This window comes from Triticum dicoccoides, chromosome 5A (assembly GCF_002162155.2).
Source record: "Triticum dicoccoides isolate Atlit2015 ecotype Zavitan chromosome 5A, WEW_v2.0, whole genome shotgun sequence".
NCBI classification, from domain to species: domain Eukaryota; kingdom Viridiplantae; phylum Streptophyta; class Magnoliopsida; order Poales; family Poaceae; genus Triticum; species Triticum dicoccoides.
This window is the reverse complement of record NC_041388.1, coordinates 620895583-620916725: the sequence shown is the minus strand read 5'-3', so window position 1 is coordinate 620916725 and position 21143 is coordinate 620895583.

Here is a 21143-nt window from a genome sequence, read left to right as displayed (position 1 = left end):
ACTTTGACGTTGTATATACTATGATAAGTAATAAAGCAGGACCTCTGTCCTTTTCCCTTTCAAAGATTATATATCTTTACTCTTTTTTACTATTAAAATGACTATTAAGGAGCTGATTATATCTGAATCAAGTCTAACCTTTTTGGTCCGGCTTATGATCGTATTCGAATCTAGCTGTAAACCTCATGATCACTTGGGGGCTTCTTGTTCAAACATAGGTCGTATTCGAACCAAAGAGAACATAGCTGTCGTAACCCTCTTGATCGGCTCAAAGCCAAACTCACTAGGGGGCTTATTGATCGTATCCGAATCATAGCTTAACCCCTTTTAGGTCCGACTTGGATCGTATTCGAATCAGGGTCGTTAAAAACCTCTCAGGGTCATTTGGGGGCTTCCCGTTCAAACATAGGTCGTATTCGAAATAAAGAGAACATAGCTGTCGGTACCCTCTTGATCGGTGCAACGCCAAAGCCACTGGGGGCTATATGATCGTATTCGAATCTTAGCTTAACCCCTTTGGTCCGGTTTACTGACCGCATTCGAATCAGGAACCCCCAACTTTCAGTTACAAAGTTAATTTATATTGCAAACTGCTATTTTGCCTTCCTGGTCTTTTATTGTCTCAATTTTAAATGATCAGGACGGTCTTTTCACCGGCTTGACTATTTGACAATAAGCCGCCCAGGCATGATGATCATCAGGCATGAAGAAGCATCGACTTCTCAAAAATGGATTGGATCATCAACCTCATCACCCGGGTTATATAAACTGGTGGTCCAGAGGTAAAAAATACAGTTTTTTCCTTTTCTACAGGAACAGAGCCGAAATATTACAGAGATAACCATAAATGTGACGCATATATTGGCATCAAGAAGCAAAGAGTCACACACGGCATCTTATGCACGATGGCATAGGCAAAGTATGCGGTTGTTTCAAACTAAATCTATTACAGGGCTCTAAAGAGCCCACGAAGATGGTTCTCACTCTTCCCTCGCCGGTTCACCTCCTTCTGCTGATTGGAATCTGGGTTTTGACCAGTCAAAACCGTTCACGGCAATCAATTCTGCTTCTTCATCAATCAGGCCAGCCGGATCAACTTCCGGAGCAAATGTATGTTGAAAAACCGGCAGGATTAGATCTGTCACCTTGTACGAGGGAGTTGCCATCTTCTTATTCTCCAAATCAAAACCCGGCTGATATTTGTCAATATTGGTTTCATCTCCAAGAATGGTAGCCTGAGGTCGAACTCCTCTCACACAAGCAACAAAGTCATCCTGCTCAAATGGAGACACGTCTTCCTTCACGGTAGGTTACCCCCTAGCTACATCCGCCGGGTCTAGATCTGGCACCCAGGCTTTGGAGCGGCTCAGGGCAGTCAAGGCTCTGGCTCTCGCACAGGATCGTTTGACTTCTTGGAACCTGGCGAGTAAGATTGACAACTTTTTCAAGACATCACTGAGCCGGTTGGGTCCTTGCTTGGCAGGAGAGATAGCAGCAAGTGCTCGTTGAGCGCCAATGTACAACTGCTCCACTAAGGTATAGACTGCCTTCAGTTTAGTCACATTATCTTGGCTCAGATTCTTGCTTCGCGGGCCTGCACATATTTTGTAAACAAGGGGTCAGCTGGCGGTTTATATTCCGGGTAAAAAGAAGGTATAAAAGATCAGTACAGATGGCTTACCAAAGATGGCGAAAACCATTTGAGACACCCGGTTCTTTAAACCGGTCAGCTCGGTGGTAACCTCTTCAAGAGCCACTTCAGCTTTTTCGGCGCGTTGTGTCAGCAGCGTCTTTTCTTCAGCCCAGGATTTCTTTTTGGCAGCCAAGCTGGTTTTTAGTTTTTCTATCTCAGCAAGACTTAATTGAAGTTTAGAATCAGCAGACTTGATTTCTACCTCTTGGTCCGCCAGCCGGGTCTTGGCGTCAGTTAATTGGGAACCCAATTCAGATAAGGCATTCTACAAAACATACACATGTGTGTCAAGGTTTAAACTAAAAGTTCAAGATTCAAGTCTCAAGTACTTTGCACTGCAAAACCACTTGACACTTGGGGGCTAATGTATGCCAAAACAATTTCTTGTGACTCTAATATATTTCAAGTCCTGAGTACCTTACAAAGTAACAACACGTGGCACTTGGGGGCTAATGCATGATATTCAGAAAGTCTCTCAAGATTAAGCCGGATTACAATATTTGTTGGGTTCGGCACAAGACAGTTATGAAATTAAGTACCGGCTCATTTATGATCAAGTGAACCGGCCCTTGGGGACTACAGGTGAAGTTTATACTACTTTATTAGACTTCAAAAAAATCTAAAGGTAAAGCTTTAGCCTATATCATAAGTCTACAGATCATTCAAGTTTTATCATAATCTGAAGACTTGGGGGCTGGCAGAATATAAGTAAGCCGGAAGTGTTGGGGATCGTAGCAGAAATTTAAAATTTTCTACGCATCACCAAGATCAATCTATGGAGTAATCTAGCAACGAGGGGAAGGAGAGTGCATCTACATACCATTGTAGATCACTAAGCGGAAGCGTTCAAGTGAACGGGGTTGATGGAGTCGTACTCGTCGTGATCCAAATCACCGATGATCCTAGCGCCAAACGGACGGCACCTCCGCGTTCAACACACGTACGGAACGGAGACGTCTCCCACGCCTTGATCCAGCAAGGAGGAAGGAGAGGTTGAGGAAGAGAGTCCAACAGCAGCACGACGGCGTGGTGGTGATGGAGTGGCAGTTCTCCGGCAGGGCTTCGCCAAGCTCACGCGGAGGAGGAGAGGTATTGGATGGGAGGGGCTGCGCCAGGTTCAAGGGTGTGGCCGCCCTCCCACCCCTCCACTATTTATAGGTGGGGAGAGAGGGGGTCGGCCCCCCTAGATCCCATCTAGGGTTGGGGGCGGCGGCCAAGGGGGGAGGAGTGCCTCCCAAGTCAAGTGGAGGCCCTCCCCCTTAGGGTTTCCCCTCTCCCATGCGCATGGGCCTTGGGGGGGCTGGTGCCCTTGGCCCATTAAGGTTAGGGCGCCCCCCCTACAGCCCATGCTGCTGTATTGGACATGGTGGAACATTTTCCAGACCTCCGGACCCCTCCGGAATCCTTCGGAACCTTCCGGAAGCTTCCCGGTACAATACCGGAAAAAACCGAACTTTTTCCGGAACCCGAACAACAACTTTCCTTATATAAATCTTTACCTCCGGACCATTCCGGAACTCCTCGTGACGTCCGGGATCTCATCCGGGACTCCGAACAACATTCGGTAATCACATACAAATCTTCCTAATAACCCTAGCGTCATCGAACCTTAAGTGTGTAGACCCTACGGGTTCGGGAACCATGCAGACATGACCGAGACAACTCTCCGGCCAATAACCAACAGAAGGATCTGGATACCCATGTTGTCTCCCACATGTTCCATGATGATCTCATCGAATGAACCACGATGTCAAGGATTCAATCAATCCCGTATTCAATTCCCTTTGTCCAGCGGTATTGTACTTGCCCGAGATTCGATCGTCGGTATCCCGATACCTTGTTCAATCTCGTTACCAGCAAGTCTCTTTACTCGTTCCGTAACACATCATCCCGTTATAAACTCCATGGTCACATTGTGCACATTATGATGATGTCCTACCGAGTGGGCCCAGAGATACCTCTCCGTTACACGGAGTGACAAATCACAGTCTCGATTCGTGCCTACCCAACAGACACTTTCGGAGATACCTGTAGTGAACCTTTATAGCCACCCAGTTATGTTGTGACGTTTGGCACACCCAAAGCACTCCTACGGTATCCGGGAGTAATACAATCTCATGGTCTAAGGAAATGATACTTGACAATAGAAAAGCTTTAGCATATGAACTACACGATCTTTGTGCTAGGCTTAGGATTGGGTCTTATCCATCACATCATTCTCCTAATGATGTGATCCCGTCATCAACGACATCCAATGTCCATGGTCAGGAAACCGCAACCATCTTATTGATCAACGAGCTAGTCAACTAGAGGCTTACTAGGGACATGGTGTTGTCTATGTATCCACACATGTATCTGAGTTTCCTATCAATACAATTCTAGCATGGATAATAAAACGGTTATCATGAACAATGAAATATAATAATAACCAATTTATTATTGCCTCTAGGGCATATTTCCAACAGGAAGAGCATACCTCATACTTCAGCTGCAATTGCTTGACCATCTCGATTTCTGAGTCATGGCTGGAGTGCACATGACTGAGATAGCCGGACAACACGTCATTGACATTGAGATGGATGTAATGGGAGACATCAAACCGCATCTTCTACTTCTCTAAGGCTTCTTGTTTAGCAGTGTGTCGAGCTAATACGGTGGGGTTCCCTGGCTCAACAAACCTGCTACCAGTAACCAAGACGTCAGTGTCAGAGGTTGTTGGTGGGTTAGCTGAACTGGACGGTTCAGTTATAGCGGGTTGAGAGTGGTCTCATCAGCTGACGGTTTAGGAGGGTCGATTGAGCTGTCACAGCCGAATCTTCTGGCGCTTCAGTTTGAGGGGGAGAAGTTGGCATAGCCGGTTCAGGTGCAAGAACTGACGGGTCTTCCACTAGTTTAACCACTTTGGCCTTCTTGGATTTGGCTTGGCCACTAAGAAAGATTTTATAAGACAATTAGCGCAACGGTGCAATTTTTAAAGATATAGAGGAAAGATGATTTTTTCCTTGCCCAGGGGCAGTCTTGAAGGCCGGAAATTGCGTCTGAGATGAGTCGCCAGAAGAGCGAGAAACCTCCTTCAAAGGGCAAATAACATTAGTAACACAAGAGAATAGATTCATTAATGAAAGCCGAAGAGGAATATAAAAGAGACCTCATTTTGGCATTTTTGAGGAGTTTGTTGTACAACAGAAGGCGGCTCGTCATCGTTCCGGGCTTGATGACGGCTCTCGTGTTGCTATTTTTTCAAAAGAAAATGAGGGTCCAAATAAGCCAAAGGGTGTGAAAACCTTAATCTCCGGGTTACCCGTCGAAGTTTCTGTCTCGGCAAATGGTCTGAGTCAGAGGAAATAATTACCTCTTCTTCTCCGGCCTGACTGGCCCCCATGTCGTCCTGGTAATAATCATTGCCAATAAGGTTATTAAAAACTGGCCAAGGGAGTCAAGGGCTACCTCCGACTCAGAAGTATCATCGTCAAGCTTTAACAGGTCCTCAGCGGTGCTCTTATTCTTCTTCTTAGACCTCCGGGTCGTCTTCTTGGCGGTCATGGCGGCGGCTCTAGCCTTCTTGGCGGCTTCATGGTCATACTTGGCTTTCCAGAAATCAGATTTGGCCTGTAAACAAATAAACAAGATAAAAGGTCATGCGGGTATTTAAAACGGCTGAGAAAAATACAAAGAGAAAGAGGTCAGAGGTTCTTTACCTCTAGTGCCGGGTTAAGTTTGCAGAAGGGGTTTAACCCGACTTTACTGCAGTCTTCATATTTGCCGTTCACCAGAAGGGTCGACATTGAAACAATATCTTCTTCAGTTAATTGAACGGAGCTGTGACGAAGAGAGTCATTTGGGCCTCCACCATATTCATACATCAATTTGGATCGTCGGCTTAGAGGGATGACCCGCCATGAGACCCAGCAAGGGGTCAAGTCAACTCCGGTTAAGCCGTTCCCCAATAAGGTGTTAATCCTTTTGATTGTTGGAATAAGCTTCTTGTGTTCGATGGCAGTGAGTTTGTTAGGGAGCGCAAACTTGGAGTCAAGACGCTCTGCATGATAACCCGACAGTGGCTTCTCATTTGCTGGTGAAGTGTCTTGACAATAGAACCAAGTCTGATTCCAGTCTTTGGGATGACTCGACAAGACTATTAGAGGGAAGACGGCACCCTGTCGACGCTGAATTGAGATGCCTCCAAGTTCCAAGCTAGGGCCATTGGTACATTCGTTCTAGCGGTTCAGATAAAAATACTCTCTAAAGAGTTCCACAGTCGATTCTTCTTGAAGGTACACCTCACAGAGAACTTGGAAATTGCAGATATTGGATATGGAATCGGGCCCGAGATCTTGAGGGTGGAGTTTGAAAAAATGGAGGACATCTCTGAAGAACTTTGAGTCGGGTGGTGAAAAGCCACGGTTCATGTGGTCAGAAAAGACAATGACTTCACCATCTTTTGGATTGGGCCATTCCTCGTCCAGGTCAGGTGCACGGTAAGACATAACATTCTTCCCTGGCAAAAATCCTATGGAGAATAAGTCCTTCAAATTATCCTCAGTTACTGTTGAGGGAACCCAGTTGCAGACAGTCGGTGCTTTTCACGAATGATTTTCAAAAGACGAACTGTAAAGAAAGTGACATGCCGATTCAATTCAATGATGATGGTGAAGTTAAGTGATGATGGTACAAAGGAGTAATGGCGGCTTAAGTAAGGGCTAATGACATATAAGGAAAAGTAAGGCGGTGCAATAACCCGCCATGACTACAGATATTTGAGAAAATAGATTCGGCTAAGTGTTGAGACAAACAAGTTTCCTAATTGCTTGATATTATTCTAGATCAAATGGCTATTCAAAATGGAAAATATTCTAGACCTAAAAGTCTAGCGTAGATGAGTTCATGAGTCCTAATGAGGCCTTTATATCGGGAAAAGGGATCAACTAGTATCAAGAGTAGGCACAAAACAACTACCGCACAAGTATATATCTCCTTTTGGATCAAGAAGAGGCTGCAGTGGAAGAACTACGAAGAAACTATGATGAACTATGAAGAACGCGCAGAAACCTAGAAAGCCCTAATGCAAATCTGAGGAGCAAGAAGGGAAATGCTTACGACCACAAATCATCCGCGGAGAGTTGCCGCCGTTCTCTGGACCGATTCCAGTTGATGCAGCAGCCAAAGTCGACGGAGGTGAGGTGCTTTTTGACAGCGGCGGAGCTCGAGCAACAGTGGGGGTTGCGAGAGGTAGAAGACGAATAAGAGAGAAGAATGAGAAAGACCGGGGCGTGCCTAATAAAGGGATAAGTGAACAGGCGGGCGCGAAAATCAAGGAAGACCCGAATAATGATTATCCAACTAAACGGACGCCTCGATTCTCGGAAGGCATTAAAGGATAGAGATCCGTTGAGAGATGATGTCATAATAGTTTTTCGTGTTTTCAAGAAATGATGTCATGGCGGGTTACAAAAATTTCTGCGAAGAGAGGAAGATGGATTTCATCGAAGTATTGAAGATTGACAAAGAACAAAGTTCAAAGTCAACCTGGGGCTTAATGTGGGGGATACAGCTACCAGGTATGACCCACCCAGGAGGGGCCGGTCAGCCCCAATGGAGGGTCACAAAGGAAGCCCAGTAACATTCCAGGCGATAATTTATTAAGGTTTATAGAAGGCCTAAGCCCAGAGGCGGCTTAAGGCCCAATATTGTAAACCGCCATATGTAAGGAAAGACTTGTAAAGAAAGGCATATAAAAGAAGTCACCGAGCCGGACACGTTTTATGAGCCGACCAGGACTCTGTAGGCCGCCAGGCGTCAATCCTTGTATATAAGGGGACGACCCGGTGGCGGCTTAGGGCAAGAAACAAGAGATCGATAACCAAGCCGGCAGATTAGCCTCTTGGTGATCGAAACCCCATCAATTCCAAACACAACTAGACATAGGCTTTTACCTTCATCGTAAGGGGCCGAACTAGTATAAAACCTCTCGTGTCCTTTGTCCCGATTAACCCCTTTAAGCTTCCTAGTTGCGATGTCCCTACGACTAAGTCCTTTTGTTAGGACATCTGCTGTGACAAATCCATGACAAGACTCATGTCTGAGTCGAGTGGTATGAGACCTCTGACAAGTACTTTGCCTACAAGATGGAGGAGAATAGCTCAACCAGCGAGCAAGTGCTCAGATTGTCTGAGTACTACAATCGCTTGAATCAAGTGGGAGTTAATCTTCCAGATAAAATAGTGATTGACAGAGTTCTCTAGTCACTATCACCAAGTTACTGGAGCTTCGTGATGAACTATAATATGCAAGGGATGACAAAAATGATCCTCGAGCTCTTTGTGATGCTGAAATCAACGAAGGTAGAAATCAAGAAAAGCATCAAATGTTGATGGTTGACAAGACCACTAGTTTCAAGTAAAAGGCCAAGGGAAAGAAAGGGAACTTCAAGAAGAATGACAAGCATGTTGCCACTCCCATGAAGAAGCCCAAAGCTAGACCCAAGCCTGAAACTGAGTGCTTCTACTGTGAAGGAAATGGTCACTGGAAACGGAACTGCCCCAAATACTTGGTGGATAAGAAGGATGGCAAAGTGAACAAAAGTATATATGATATACATGTTATTGATGTGTACTTTACTAGTGTTCATAGTAGCCCCTGGGTATTTGATACTGGTTCAGTTGCTATGATTAGTAACTCGAAACAGGAGTTACAAAATGAACAAAGACTAGTTGAGGGCAAGGTGATGATGTGTATTGGAAGTGATTCCAAGGTTGATAAGATCACCATCACACACACTCTTTACCTTCGGTATTAGTGTTGAACCTAAAATAAATGTTATTTGGTGTTTGCGTTGAGCACAATATGATTAGATCATGTTTATTGCAATACGGTTATTCATTTAAGTCAAAGAATAATTGTTATTCTGTTTACATGAATAGTACCTTTTGAGGTCATACACCCAAGGTGAATGGTTTACTGAATCTCGATCGTAGTGATACACATATTCATAATATTGATGCCAGAAGATGCAAAGTTGATAATGATAGTGCAACATATTTGTGGCACTGCCGTTTAGGTCATATCTGTGTAGAGCGCATGAAGAAACTCCATGCTGATGGGCTTTTGGAATCACTTGATTATGAATCACTTAATGCTTGCGAACCATGCCTCATGGGCAAAATGACTAAGTGTAACATCCCAAATTTTCAATTTGGAATGTTATACATAGGTCATTCATGCATACCATATTTTACTGCATTTTCCTTTGCGATCCTTGAAATTCTAAGCAACTCAAGGACCCACGGAGAGAGTTGGGGATTTCACGTTTTTTTTATTTGAATTTTATCAAATATCAAAACAAGGATCATTTTGGTTTTAATTATTTTCCCCTCCAAAAATATTTCTAATTAAAATATATGAGAGGAGATGATATGACTTCTCCAAAATAAATGAAATATTAGAGGAAAAATATTAAAATCAAATAAGTAATTTCATTTGGATTTTTATTGCTATTTTATTTGAATTAGGAAAAAATGTGTTTTCCAAAATTGCATTAGAGGCCTAAATAAATGTTCACTTTGTCCGCAATATTATTAGAGGACCGTGAAAATTTATTTCAGCATTTTTGGACTCTGTTTAGTATTTCTTTCGTTAGTGTCTATGTGCCAGGATTTATTTAAAAAAAGGTGAACCGACCTAACCGGGCCGTGTCCGACTAGGACTCCTGGCCCAACCGGCCTTTATAAGCCGGGAAGCCCGACCCCGCCAATCCCTAGCCCGCCAGCCTCCACCCGCGCAACCGCCGCCGCCGCTCGCCACCGCCTCGTCCCGCCGTCGCCACCCGTCGTCTCATCAGAGCCCCGCCGCCGCCGCCCCGCCGCCAGACCCAATCTCGCCGGAGGTATAACCGCCGCCGCCGCCGGTTTTCGCGAGAAAACCGTTTGTTTTTTTAGAAACCCTAGTTTCGTTTTGTTTAGATCGGTTCATTTTTTCGGTTTAGTTAAATAGTGGACGTTCGTCAGTACGTTTGTTTTAACGAACGCTGTTCATCCGTTAGCCGCAGACAGCGAACGTTCGTTTGTTAGCCTGCTCGTCAGTTTTTCTTTTTCCAGGGTTTTTCTGTGATTATTTTCGATCGCGATTTCTGCCCTAATCTTCGTTTTAGTATATCTTTTCGCTCGTTTATCCGAATCAGGTGAAACAAGCGCCTAGATCTTCGTCTCGAAGCCCTCTTTCTGTTTAATCAACTTGAACAAGATTTTGGTACTGTAAAATTTGACTTTAGTCCAGATTAGTAATCGGATCTTGTTTCTTTCGTAGTTTGAGTTTTGTTGCTCCGTTTGATTTGATTCTTTTTGCAAACCGGAGTTCTTCAGTTGAACTTTCTGGTTAGATCTTCTTATTTGAGTTTTACCCGTGCATCTTTGCCTGAGTGCTTATGTATGCTATTGTTTGTTTGCGATAGAATTCCCGGAGTGCGAAGCGTGCTATTATGAGTCTTTAGGATTTGCAGATCATCAGCAAGGCAAGCAACACTTTGATCATACCCCTTTATTACCCATTTTTTATGCATTAGTTCAACCCTCACACATTGCATGAGTAGGATCTCTTAACATGTGGGTCTGGAAAGTAGATTATGAGGTAGAACCTATTACCTATTTTATTATCAAACCTTTGGGAGTTACTTCTACGTTATGCTTATTGCCATGCTATGCCGTAGACGTGGATTGGGTTTGAGAGTATCCATGACAGATGTGAGTTGTTAATTAATGGTTCAACTTAAGGTGGCAACTTTAATACACATCTGGGTGGATTGCTTGTGGGCACCTGGAGAATCTAGTGTTGTCCAAGGATATCCCGGAGTACCCGTGTGATCATCCTGCGGTCCGCCACCCAGGCTCAAAGGGATCATAAGATTATTCATGCTAGAAACTTCCGTGTGCAGCCACAAGTCATTATGGGCTCTGGCATAGTTGAGTATGTTGTGTGACCTCTTTCAGTGGTGGGCTAGCAGATGTAGGGGAAAGTAGGTGTAACTATCCACCCAGAGTAAAGAGTTAATGCTTCTGAAAGACTGTGTCTCGGTCATCCGTTTCTCAAACACCCTGTAGTGCGAGAAATCCAATGGAGGAGATCGAGTCTTGTGGGGAAAAGTGCGCAAACCTCTGCAGAGTGTATAAACTAATCATGGTTAGCTGTGTCCCCGATTATGGACATCTTGAGTATCTGGTACTTGAATTATTGATTTGATCTCATCACTCTAAATTAATTTGTTGGGATGTTAATGACTACTTTAATTGGGATTGAGTTGGAGGAACCTTCTCAATGACGTTTCAACTACCATGATAGTTAAATAAAATATATTCCTTTATTGTAGGGAAAAATTAGCTTTTCGCAAAACAATATGACCATAGAACCTCCACCAGCCATAAATGAATGTAGTGATAGCATTTATCTGTTCATTGCTCTTTTGTGTTATATTGCCAGCATATTCCATGTGCTGACCCATTTCGGGCTGCAACATATCATGTTGCAGACCTTTCAGACGAAGAGTAAGGTGCGCTAGGTTGTTTGTTGTGCACTCAGTTATGCCGTTGGAGTTGATGGACTCGCTTTATCTTCCAAGCCTGTTGTTATCTTAGTTAGATGGCCTTAAGCCATATTTATTGTAATAAGTTCTCTTTTGAGACATTCTATGTAATAAGTGTGTGATTGCTACTCTATTATAAATCCTTCGAGTACTGTGTGTGTCAGCATTACCAATCCAAGGATGACACTGAAGCACAGAGACTTGACCGTTTGAGGTCAGGTCGCTACACTAAGACTCCGTTCTCCGGAACAATGGAGCGAGCAACTGACTTATTGGAAATAATACATACTAATGTATGCGATCCGATGAGTGTTGAGGCTCGCGGCGGATATCGTTATTTTCTGACCTTCACAGATGATTTGAGCAGATATGGGTATATCTACTTAATGAACCAGAAGTCTGAAACATTTGAAAAGTTCAAAGAATTTCAGAGTGAAGTAGAGAATCATCGTAACAATAAAATAAAGTTTCTATGATTTGATCGCGGAGGCGAATATTGAGTTACGAGTTTGGCCTTCAATTAAAACAATGTGGAATAATTTCACAAACTCATGCCACCTGGAACACCATAACATAATGGTGTGTCCGAACATCATAACCGTGCTTTATTAGATATGGTGTGATTTATGATGTCTCTTACCGATTTACCACTATCATTTTGGGGTTAAGCATTAGAGACAGCTGCATTCACGTTAAATAGGGCACCATCTAAATCCGTTGAGACGACACCATATGAACCGTGGTTTGGCAAGAAACCTAAGATGTCGTTTCTTAAAGTTTGGGGCTATGATGCTTATGTGAAAAAGCTTCAACCTGATAAGCTCGAACCCAAACCGGAGAAATGTGTCTTCATAGGATACCCAAAGGAACTACTGGGTACACCTTCTATCATAGATCTGAAGGCAAGATTTTCGTTACTAAGAATGGATCCTTTCTAGATAATGAGTTTCTCTTGAAAGAAGTGAGTGGGAGGAAAGTAGAACTTGATGAGGTAACTGTACCTTCTCTCAAATTGGAAAGTAGTTCATCAGAGAAATCTGTTCCCGTGATGCCTACACCAACTAGAGAGGAAGTTAATGATGATGATCATGAAACTTTGGATCAAGTTACTACAGAACTTCGTAGGTCAACCAGAACACGATCCGCACCAGAGTGGTACGCTAATCCTGTACTGGAAGTCATGTTACTAGACCATGTTGAACTTACGAACTATGAGGAAGCGATGATGATCCCAGATTCCGCAAAATGTCTTAAGGCCATGAAATCTGAGAAGGGATCCTTGTATGAGAACAAAGTATGGACTTTGGTGGACTTGCCCGATGATCGGCAAGCCATAGAGAATAAATGGATCTTCAAGAGGAAGATGGACGCTGATAGTAGTGTTACTATCTACAAATCTCGAATTACCGAAAACAGTTTTCGATAAGTTCAAGGTGTTGACTACGATGAGATTTTCTCACTCGTAGTGATGCTTAAGTGTGTCTGAATCATGTTAGCAATTGGCACATTTTATGAAATCTGGCGAATGGATGTCAAAACTACATTCCCTAATGGATTTCTTAAAGAAGAGTTGTATATGATGCAACAAGAAAGTTTTGTCAATCCTAAAAGATGCTAACAAAATGTGCAAGCTCCAGCGATCCATCTATGGACTGGTGCAAGCATCTTGGAGTTGGAATATACGCTTTGATGAGTTGATCAAAGCATATAGTTTTATACAGACTTACGATGAAGCATGTATTTACAAGAAAGTGAGTGGGAGCACTACAACCTTTCTAATAAGTATATGTGAATGACATATTGTTGATCAGAAATGATGTAGAATTTTCTGGAAAGCATAAAGGAGTGTTTGAAAGGAGTTTTTCAAAGAAAGACCTCGGTGAAGTTGCTTACATATTGGGCATCAAGATCTATAGAGATAGATCAAGACGCTTGATAAGATTTTTCAATGAGTACATACCTTGACAAGATTTTTGAAGTAGTTCAAAATGGAACAGTCAAAGAAGGAGTTCTTGCCTGTATTGCAAGGTGTAAAGTTGAGTAAGACTCAAAACCCAACCACGGCAGAAGATAGAGAGAGAATGAATGTCATTCCCTCTGCCTCAACCATAGGTTCTATAAAGTATGCCATGCTGTGTACCAAACCTATTGTATACCTTACCATGAGTTTGGCAAGGGAGTACAATAGTGATATAGGAGTAGATCACTGGACAACGGTCAAAATTATCCTTAGAAGACTAAGGAAATATTTCTCGGTTATGGAGGTGATAAAGAGTTCGTCATAAAGAGTTGCGTCGATGCAAGCTTTTACACTAATCTGGATGACTCTAAGTCTCGATCTAGATACATATTGAAAGTGGGAGTGATTTGCTAGAGTAGCTCCGTGGAGAGCATTGTAGACATAGAAAATTGCAAAATACATACGGCTCTGAATGTGGCAGAACCGTTGACTAAACTTCTCTCACAAGCAAGGCATGATCACTCTTTGGGTGTTAATCACATAGCGATGTGAACTAGATTATTGACTCTAGTAAACCCTTTGGGTATTAGTCACATGGAGATGTGAACTAATCACATAAAGATGTGAACTACTGGTGTGAAATCACATGACGATGTGAACTAGATTATTGACTCTAGTGCAAGTGGGAGACTGAAGGAAATATGCCCTAGAGGCAATAATAAATTTATTATTTATATTTCCTTATATCATGATAAATGTTTATTGTTCATGCTAGAATTGTATTAATCGGAAACTTAGTACATGTGTGAATACATAGACAAAACATAGTGTCCCTAGTATGCCTCTACTTGACTAGCTCATTAATCAAAGATGGTTAAGTTTCCTGAACATAGACATGTGTTGTCATTTGATGAACGGGATCACATCATTAGAGAACAATGTGATGGACAAGACCCATCCGTTAGCTTAGCATAAATGATCATTTAGTTTTATTGCTATTGCTTTCATCATGACTTATACATGTTCCTCGGACTATGAGATTATGCAACTCCCGAATACCGGAGGAATACTTAGTGTGCTATCAAACGTCACAAGTAACTGGATGATTATAAAGATGCTATACAGGTGTCTCCGATGGTGTTTGTTGAGTTGGCATAGATCGAGATTAGGATTTTTCACTCCAACTGTTGGAGAGGTTGATGACCCACAAGTATAGGGGATCTATCATAGTCCTTTCGATAAGTAAGAGTGTCGAACCCAACGAGGAGCAGAAGGAAATGATAAGCAGTTTTCAGCAAGGTATTCTCTGCGAGTACTGAAAAAGTGGTAACAGATAGTTTTGTGATAAGATAATTTGTAACGAGCAACAAGTAACAAAAGTAAATAAAGTGCAGCAAGGTGGCCCAATTCTTTTTGTAGCAAAGGGCAAGCCTGGTCAAACTCTTATATAAGGAAAAGCGCTCCCGAGGACACATGGGAATATCGTCAAGCTAGTTTTCATCATGTTCATATGATTCGCGTTCGGTACTTTGATAATTTGACATGTGGGTGGACCGGTGCTTGGGTGATGTTCTTACTTGAACAAGCATCCCACTTATGATTAACCTCTATTGCAAGCATCCGCAACTACAACAAAAGTATTAAGGTAAACCTAACCATAGCATGAAACATATGGATCCAAATCAGCCCCTTACGAAGCAACGCATAAACTAGGGTTTAAGCTTCTGTCACTCTAGCAACCCATCATCTACTTATTACTTCCCAATGCCTTCCTCTAGGCCCAAAAAATGGTGAAGTGTTATGTAGTCGACATTCACATAACACCACTAGAGGCTAGACAACATACATCTCATCAAAATATCGAACGAATACCAAATTCACATGACTACTAATAGCAAGACTTCTCCCTTGTCCTCAGGAACAAACGTAACTACTCACAAAGCATATTCATGTTCATAATCAGACGGGTAATAATATGCATAAAGGATATGAACATATGATCTTCCACCAATTAAACCAACTAGCATCAACTACAAGGAGTAATTAACACTAGTAGCAACCTACTAGCACCAATCCCGGACTTGGAGACAAGAATTGGATACAAGAGATGAACTAGGGTTTTGAGATGAGATGGTGCTGATGAAGATGTTGATGGAGATTGCCCTCTCCCGATGAGAGGAGCGTTGGTGATGACGATGGCGATGATTTCCCCCTCCGGGAGGGAAGTTTCCCCGGCAGAACAGCTCTGCCGGAGCCCTAGATTGGTTCCGCCAAGGTTCCGCCTCGTGGCGGCAGAGTTTCGTCTCGAAAGGTTGCTTCTAGTTTTTTCTCGACGAAAGACTTCATATAGCAGAAGATGGTCATTGGAGAGCCACCAGGGGGGCCACGAGGTAGGGGGGGCGCCTCCCACCCTCGTGGACAGGGTGTGGGCCCCTGGTCTTCATCTTTGGCGAGGATTTTTCATTATTTATTATAAGGTATTCCGTGGAGTTTCAGGACTTTTGGAGTTGTGTAGAATAGGTCTCTAATATTTTCTCCTTTTCCAGCCCAGAATTCCAGCTGCCGGCATTCTCCCTCCTTATGTAAACCTTGTAAAATAAGAGAGAATAGCCATAAGTATTGTGACATAATGTGAAATAATAGCCCATTGCAATAAATATCGATATAAAAGCATGATGCAAAATGGACGTATCAACTCCCCCAAGCTTAGACCTCGCTTGTCCTCAAGCGAAAGCCGATAACAATAAATATGTCCCCATGTTTAGAGGTAGAGGCGTCGATAAAAATAAAATACGGACATGAGGGCATCATGATTATTCTCATAACAGCAACATACATAGATATTGTCATTTGATTACTTATGTTCAAGTGATGATCTATTCACAATGCAAAAGTATGAATCAGAAACCTCATTGAGAACCAACAAACTATAACCTCAGTCATTGAAGCAATTGCAATTTATCATAACATCAGAAAGAGTCTATGTCAGAGCTAAAAAGCAAGTCCACATACTCAACTATCATCTAGTCCTTCATAATTGCTAACACTCACGCAATACTTGTGGTTACGGAGTTTTAATCGGACACAGAGAAAGATAGGGGCTTATAGTTTCGCCCCACAACCTTTTACCTCGAGGGTAATATCAACAATAATAACTCATGCCTCCCTACATCCAATTAGATATATATATCAGGTTCTTTCCAACATGATGGGCTTGCCAAAGGATAAAATGAAAAAGGAAAGGTGAAGATCACCATGACTCTTGCATAAGGTAGAAGGTAATAATAAAAGATATGCCCTTCGTAGAGGGAAGCAGAGGTTGCCATGTGCTTTTATGGTTGGATGTGCAAAATCTCAATGCGAAAGAACGTCACTTTATATTGCCCCTTGTGATATGAACCTTTATTATGCAGTCCGTCGCTTTTATTACTTACACATCACAAGATCGTATAAAGCTTATTTCTCCCACACTAATCATACATATTTAGAGCAATTTTTATTGCTTTGCACCGATGACAACTTACTTGAAGGATCTTACTCAATCCATAGGTAGATATGGGGGACTCTCATGGCAAAACTAGTTTAAGGGTATTTGGAAGCACAAGTAGTATCTCTACTTGGTGCTGAGAATTTGGCTAGCATGAGGGGGAAAGGCAAGCTCAACATGTTGGATGATCCATGACAACATACTTTATCTCAGATATAAGAAAACATAACCATTACATTGTCTTCCTTGTCCAACATCAACTCTTTAGCATGTCATATTTTGATGAGTGCTCCCAATCATAAAAGATGTCAATAATAGTATATTTATATGTGAAACCTCTCTTTCCTTATTACTTCCTATTAATTGCAACGATGACCAAAGCTATGTCTGCCAACTCCCAACAACTTTTAATCGTCACACTCTTTCTATGTGAACTCATTACTATCAATAAGATCAATATGATCTCTTTGTTTCTTCTTATTCTTTTTCTCTTTTCTTTTACTCACCCAAGATCATAGCAAGAAAATCAAGCCCTTGACTCAACACTAATCTTTATTATATAGCTCACGGACTCGATTACATAGAGAGATCATAAGGCAAAACTCAAAACTAGATCATGCCATAAACTTTATTCTACTAGATCAAAATACTACTAATAGGATCGAACTAAGGAAAACGGTAAAGATAGGAGTTGTGATTGTGATACGATACCGGGGCACCTCCCCCAAGCTTGGCTGTTGCCAAGGGGAGTGCCCATACCCATGTGATTATATCTCCTTGGTTGGTGAAGAAGGTGGAGGTGTTGTTGATGATGCGGGCTTGTCATCCATCTTCCAAGGCATAGGTTCACCATCATAGAAGGATGATCGAGTCTCCGGAATCCTCAAATCTGCAGCCAAACTCATTCTTTTGAATCTATATTCATACTAACAGTTTTGGTTTTGCAAGTCATAGATTTGGGCTTGGAGGTGCTCGATCTTCTCATGTAGCTTGAAGATGGCCTCCTCGGTGTTCTTGGCATCCGGCTTGTAGTTGTTAGTGAACTCCGCGAGCATCGTGTGGCTAGCGTTGATTCCACGCTCCACCATCCCCTGGCAGTTGAAAACTTGTTGCTCCATTGCTTCGAGCCTCGTCCCAACGCTTCCGGTTCCCTTTGGTCCCTCAGCATCGCGGATGTGCAGCAACCCATCACGCATCTCAATGGTTTGAGGGTGTCGCAGCACCTCCGCGAGGTAAGGGTTGATGACCTTCTCGAAGAACTTGTCCTTGGAAGCACTTGGGGACGTCACAATAATCTAGATCTGTCAGAAAAATAGCTCGAAACAAGAACAGAGAATATTTGCGTGATACGGGAGTCAAAACCTTCGGGAAAATATATAGTGAATTTTTACCGACCAAAATACGTATCGTGCAAGAAAACAGAGTCCGGAAGGCACACGAGGTGCTCACGAGGTAGGGGGCGCGCCCAGGGGGTAGGGCGCGCCCTCCACCCTCGTGGGGCCCTCGTGTCCTTCTCGGACTGCTACTTAATTTTCTATTTTTCTAAATATTCCAAAACGAAGAAATATTGCCTTAAAAACTGTTTTGGAATCGGTTTACTTATCGTACCACATACCTATTCCTTTTCGGAGTCTGAAACATTCTGGAAAGTGTCCCTTATGTATTCCTCCGGGGTTACGGTTTCAATAATATTGGTTTCAACATTTATGGGATTACCTAAGATATAATGTTTGATTCTTTGACCGTTTACCACCTTCGGATTTGTGCCTTCGAAGTTGTTGATTTTTATGGCACCAGAACGATAGACCTCCTCGATAACATAGGGGCCTTCCCATTTAGAGAGAAGTTTTCCTACAAAAAATCTTAAACGAGAGTTGTATAGCAATGCATAATCACCTACATTAAACTCACGCTTTTGTATCCTTTTGTCATGCCATCTTTTAACCTTTTCTTTAAACAACTTGGCATTTTCATAAGCTTGGGTTCTCCATTCATCAAGAGAGCTAATATCAAATAACCTCTTTTCACCAGCAAGTTTGAAATCATAGTTGAGCTCTTTAATAGCCCAATATGCCTTATGTTCTAGTTCGAGAGGTAAGTGACATGCTTTTCCATATACCATTTTATACGGAGACATACCCATAGGATTTTTATATGTAGTTCTATAGGCCCATAATGCATCATCAAGTTTCTTGGACCAATTCTTTCTAGACCTATTGACAGTCTTTTGCAAAATTAATTTGAGTTCTCTATTACTCAATTCTACTTCACCACTAGACTGTGGGTGATACGGAGATGCAATTCTATGATTGACGTCATATTTAGCAAGCATTTTATAGAAAGCACCATGAATAAAATGTGAACCACCATCAGTCGTTAAATATCTAGGGACTCCAAACCTCGGAAAAATAACTTCTTTAAGCATTTTAATAGAAGTGTTATGATTAGCACTACTAGTTGGAATAGCTTCTACCCACTTAGTAACATAATCAATAGCAACTAAAGTGTATATCCATTAGAGGCAGGAAAAGGTCCCATATAATCAAAGCCCCAAACATCAAACGGTTCAATAACAAGTGAATAATTCATAGGCATTTCTTGACGTCTACTAATATTACCAATTCTTTGACATTCATCACAAGATAGGACAAACTTATGGGCATCCTTGAAGAGAGTAGGCCAATAAAAACCGGATTGCAATACCTTATGTGCAGTTCTATCTCCCGCGTGGTGTCCTCCATAAGTTTCGGAGTGGCACTTGCGTAGGATCTGTTCCTGTTCATGCTCCGGTACACAACGTCTAATAACACCATCTACTCCTTCTTTATAAAGATGCGGGTCATCCCAAAAGTAATGTCTCAAATCATAGAAGAACTTTTTCTTTTGTTGGTATGTGAAGCTAGGTGTTATGAATTTAGCAACAATGTAATTAGCATAATCAGCATACCAAGGAGTACTACGAGAAGTACTTATGACATTTAATTGTTCATCAGGAAAGCTATCATCAATAGGTAGTGGGTCATCAAGAACATTCTCTAACCTAGATAAGTTGTCTGCAACGGGGTTCTCAGCTCCTCTTCTATCAACAATATGAAAATCAAATTCTTGTAGCAAGAGAACCCATCTAATAAGTCTAGGTTTAGCATCTTTCTTCTCCATAAGATATTTAATAGCAGCATGATCAGTGTGGATAGTTACTTTAGAATCAACAATATAAGGTGTGAACTTATCACAAGCAAATATAACTGCTAAAAGTTCTTTTTCAGTAGTAGCATAATTTCTTTGAGCATTGTCTAGAGTCTTACTAGCATAATGGATAACATTTAATTTCTTATCAACTCTTTGCCCTAGAACAACACCTACAACATAATCGCTAGCATCACACATAATTTCAAAGGGTAAATTCCAATCAGGTGGCTGAACAATAGATGCAGAGACTAATGCTTTCTTAAGTATTTCAAATGCTTCTACACAATCATCATCAAAGACAAATGGTATATCTTTTTGTAATAAATTAGTGAGAGGCCAAGAAATTTTTGAGAAGTCCTTAATGAACTTCCTATAAAATCCGGCGTGACCAAGGAAACTTCTTATACCTTTGATGTCCTTGGGACATGGCATCTTTTCAATAGCATCAACCTTGGCTTTATCAACTTCAATACCTCTTTCAGAAACTTTATGCCCCAAGACAATACCCTCATTAACCATAAAGTGGCACTTTTCCCAATTCAAGAAAAGATTAGTTTCTTCACATCTCTGCAAAACTCGATCAAGATTGCTCAAGCAATCATCAAAAGAAGATCCATAGACGGAAAAGTCGTCCATGAAAACCTCATGAATCTTTTCACAAAAGTCAGAGAATATAGCCATCATGCATCTTTGAAAGGTAGCAGGTGCATTACATAAACCAAAAGGCATACGTCTATAAGCAAAAGTACCAAAAGGGCATGTAAAAGTAGTCTTTGATTGATCTTTAGCCGACACAGGTATTTGAGAGAAACCAGAATAACCATCTAGAAAGCAATAATGTGTATGCTTGCATAATCTTTCTAGCATTTGATTGATAAAAGGTAAGGGGTAATGATCTTTCTTAGTAGCCTTATTTAATTTGTGGAAATCAATTACCATCCTATAACCTGTAATAATTCTTTGTGGAATCAATTCATCTTTATCATTAGGAACAACAGTAATACCTCCCTTCTTAGGGACACAATGAACAGGACTTACCCACTGACTATCAGCAACAGGATAAATTATACCTGCCTCCAGAAGCTTTAGTATTTATTTTCTTACCACTTCTTTCATTTTAGGATTCAGACGTCGTTGAGGATCACGAAATGGTTTGGCATCTGCTTCCAAATTTATTTTATGTTGACATAGAGTGGGACTAATGCCCTTAAGATCATCAAGAGTATATCCAATAGCAGCACGG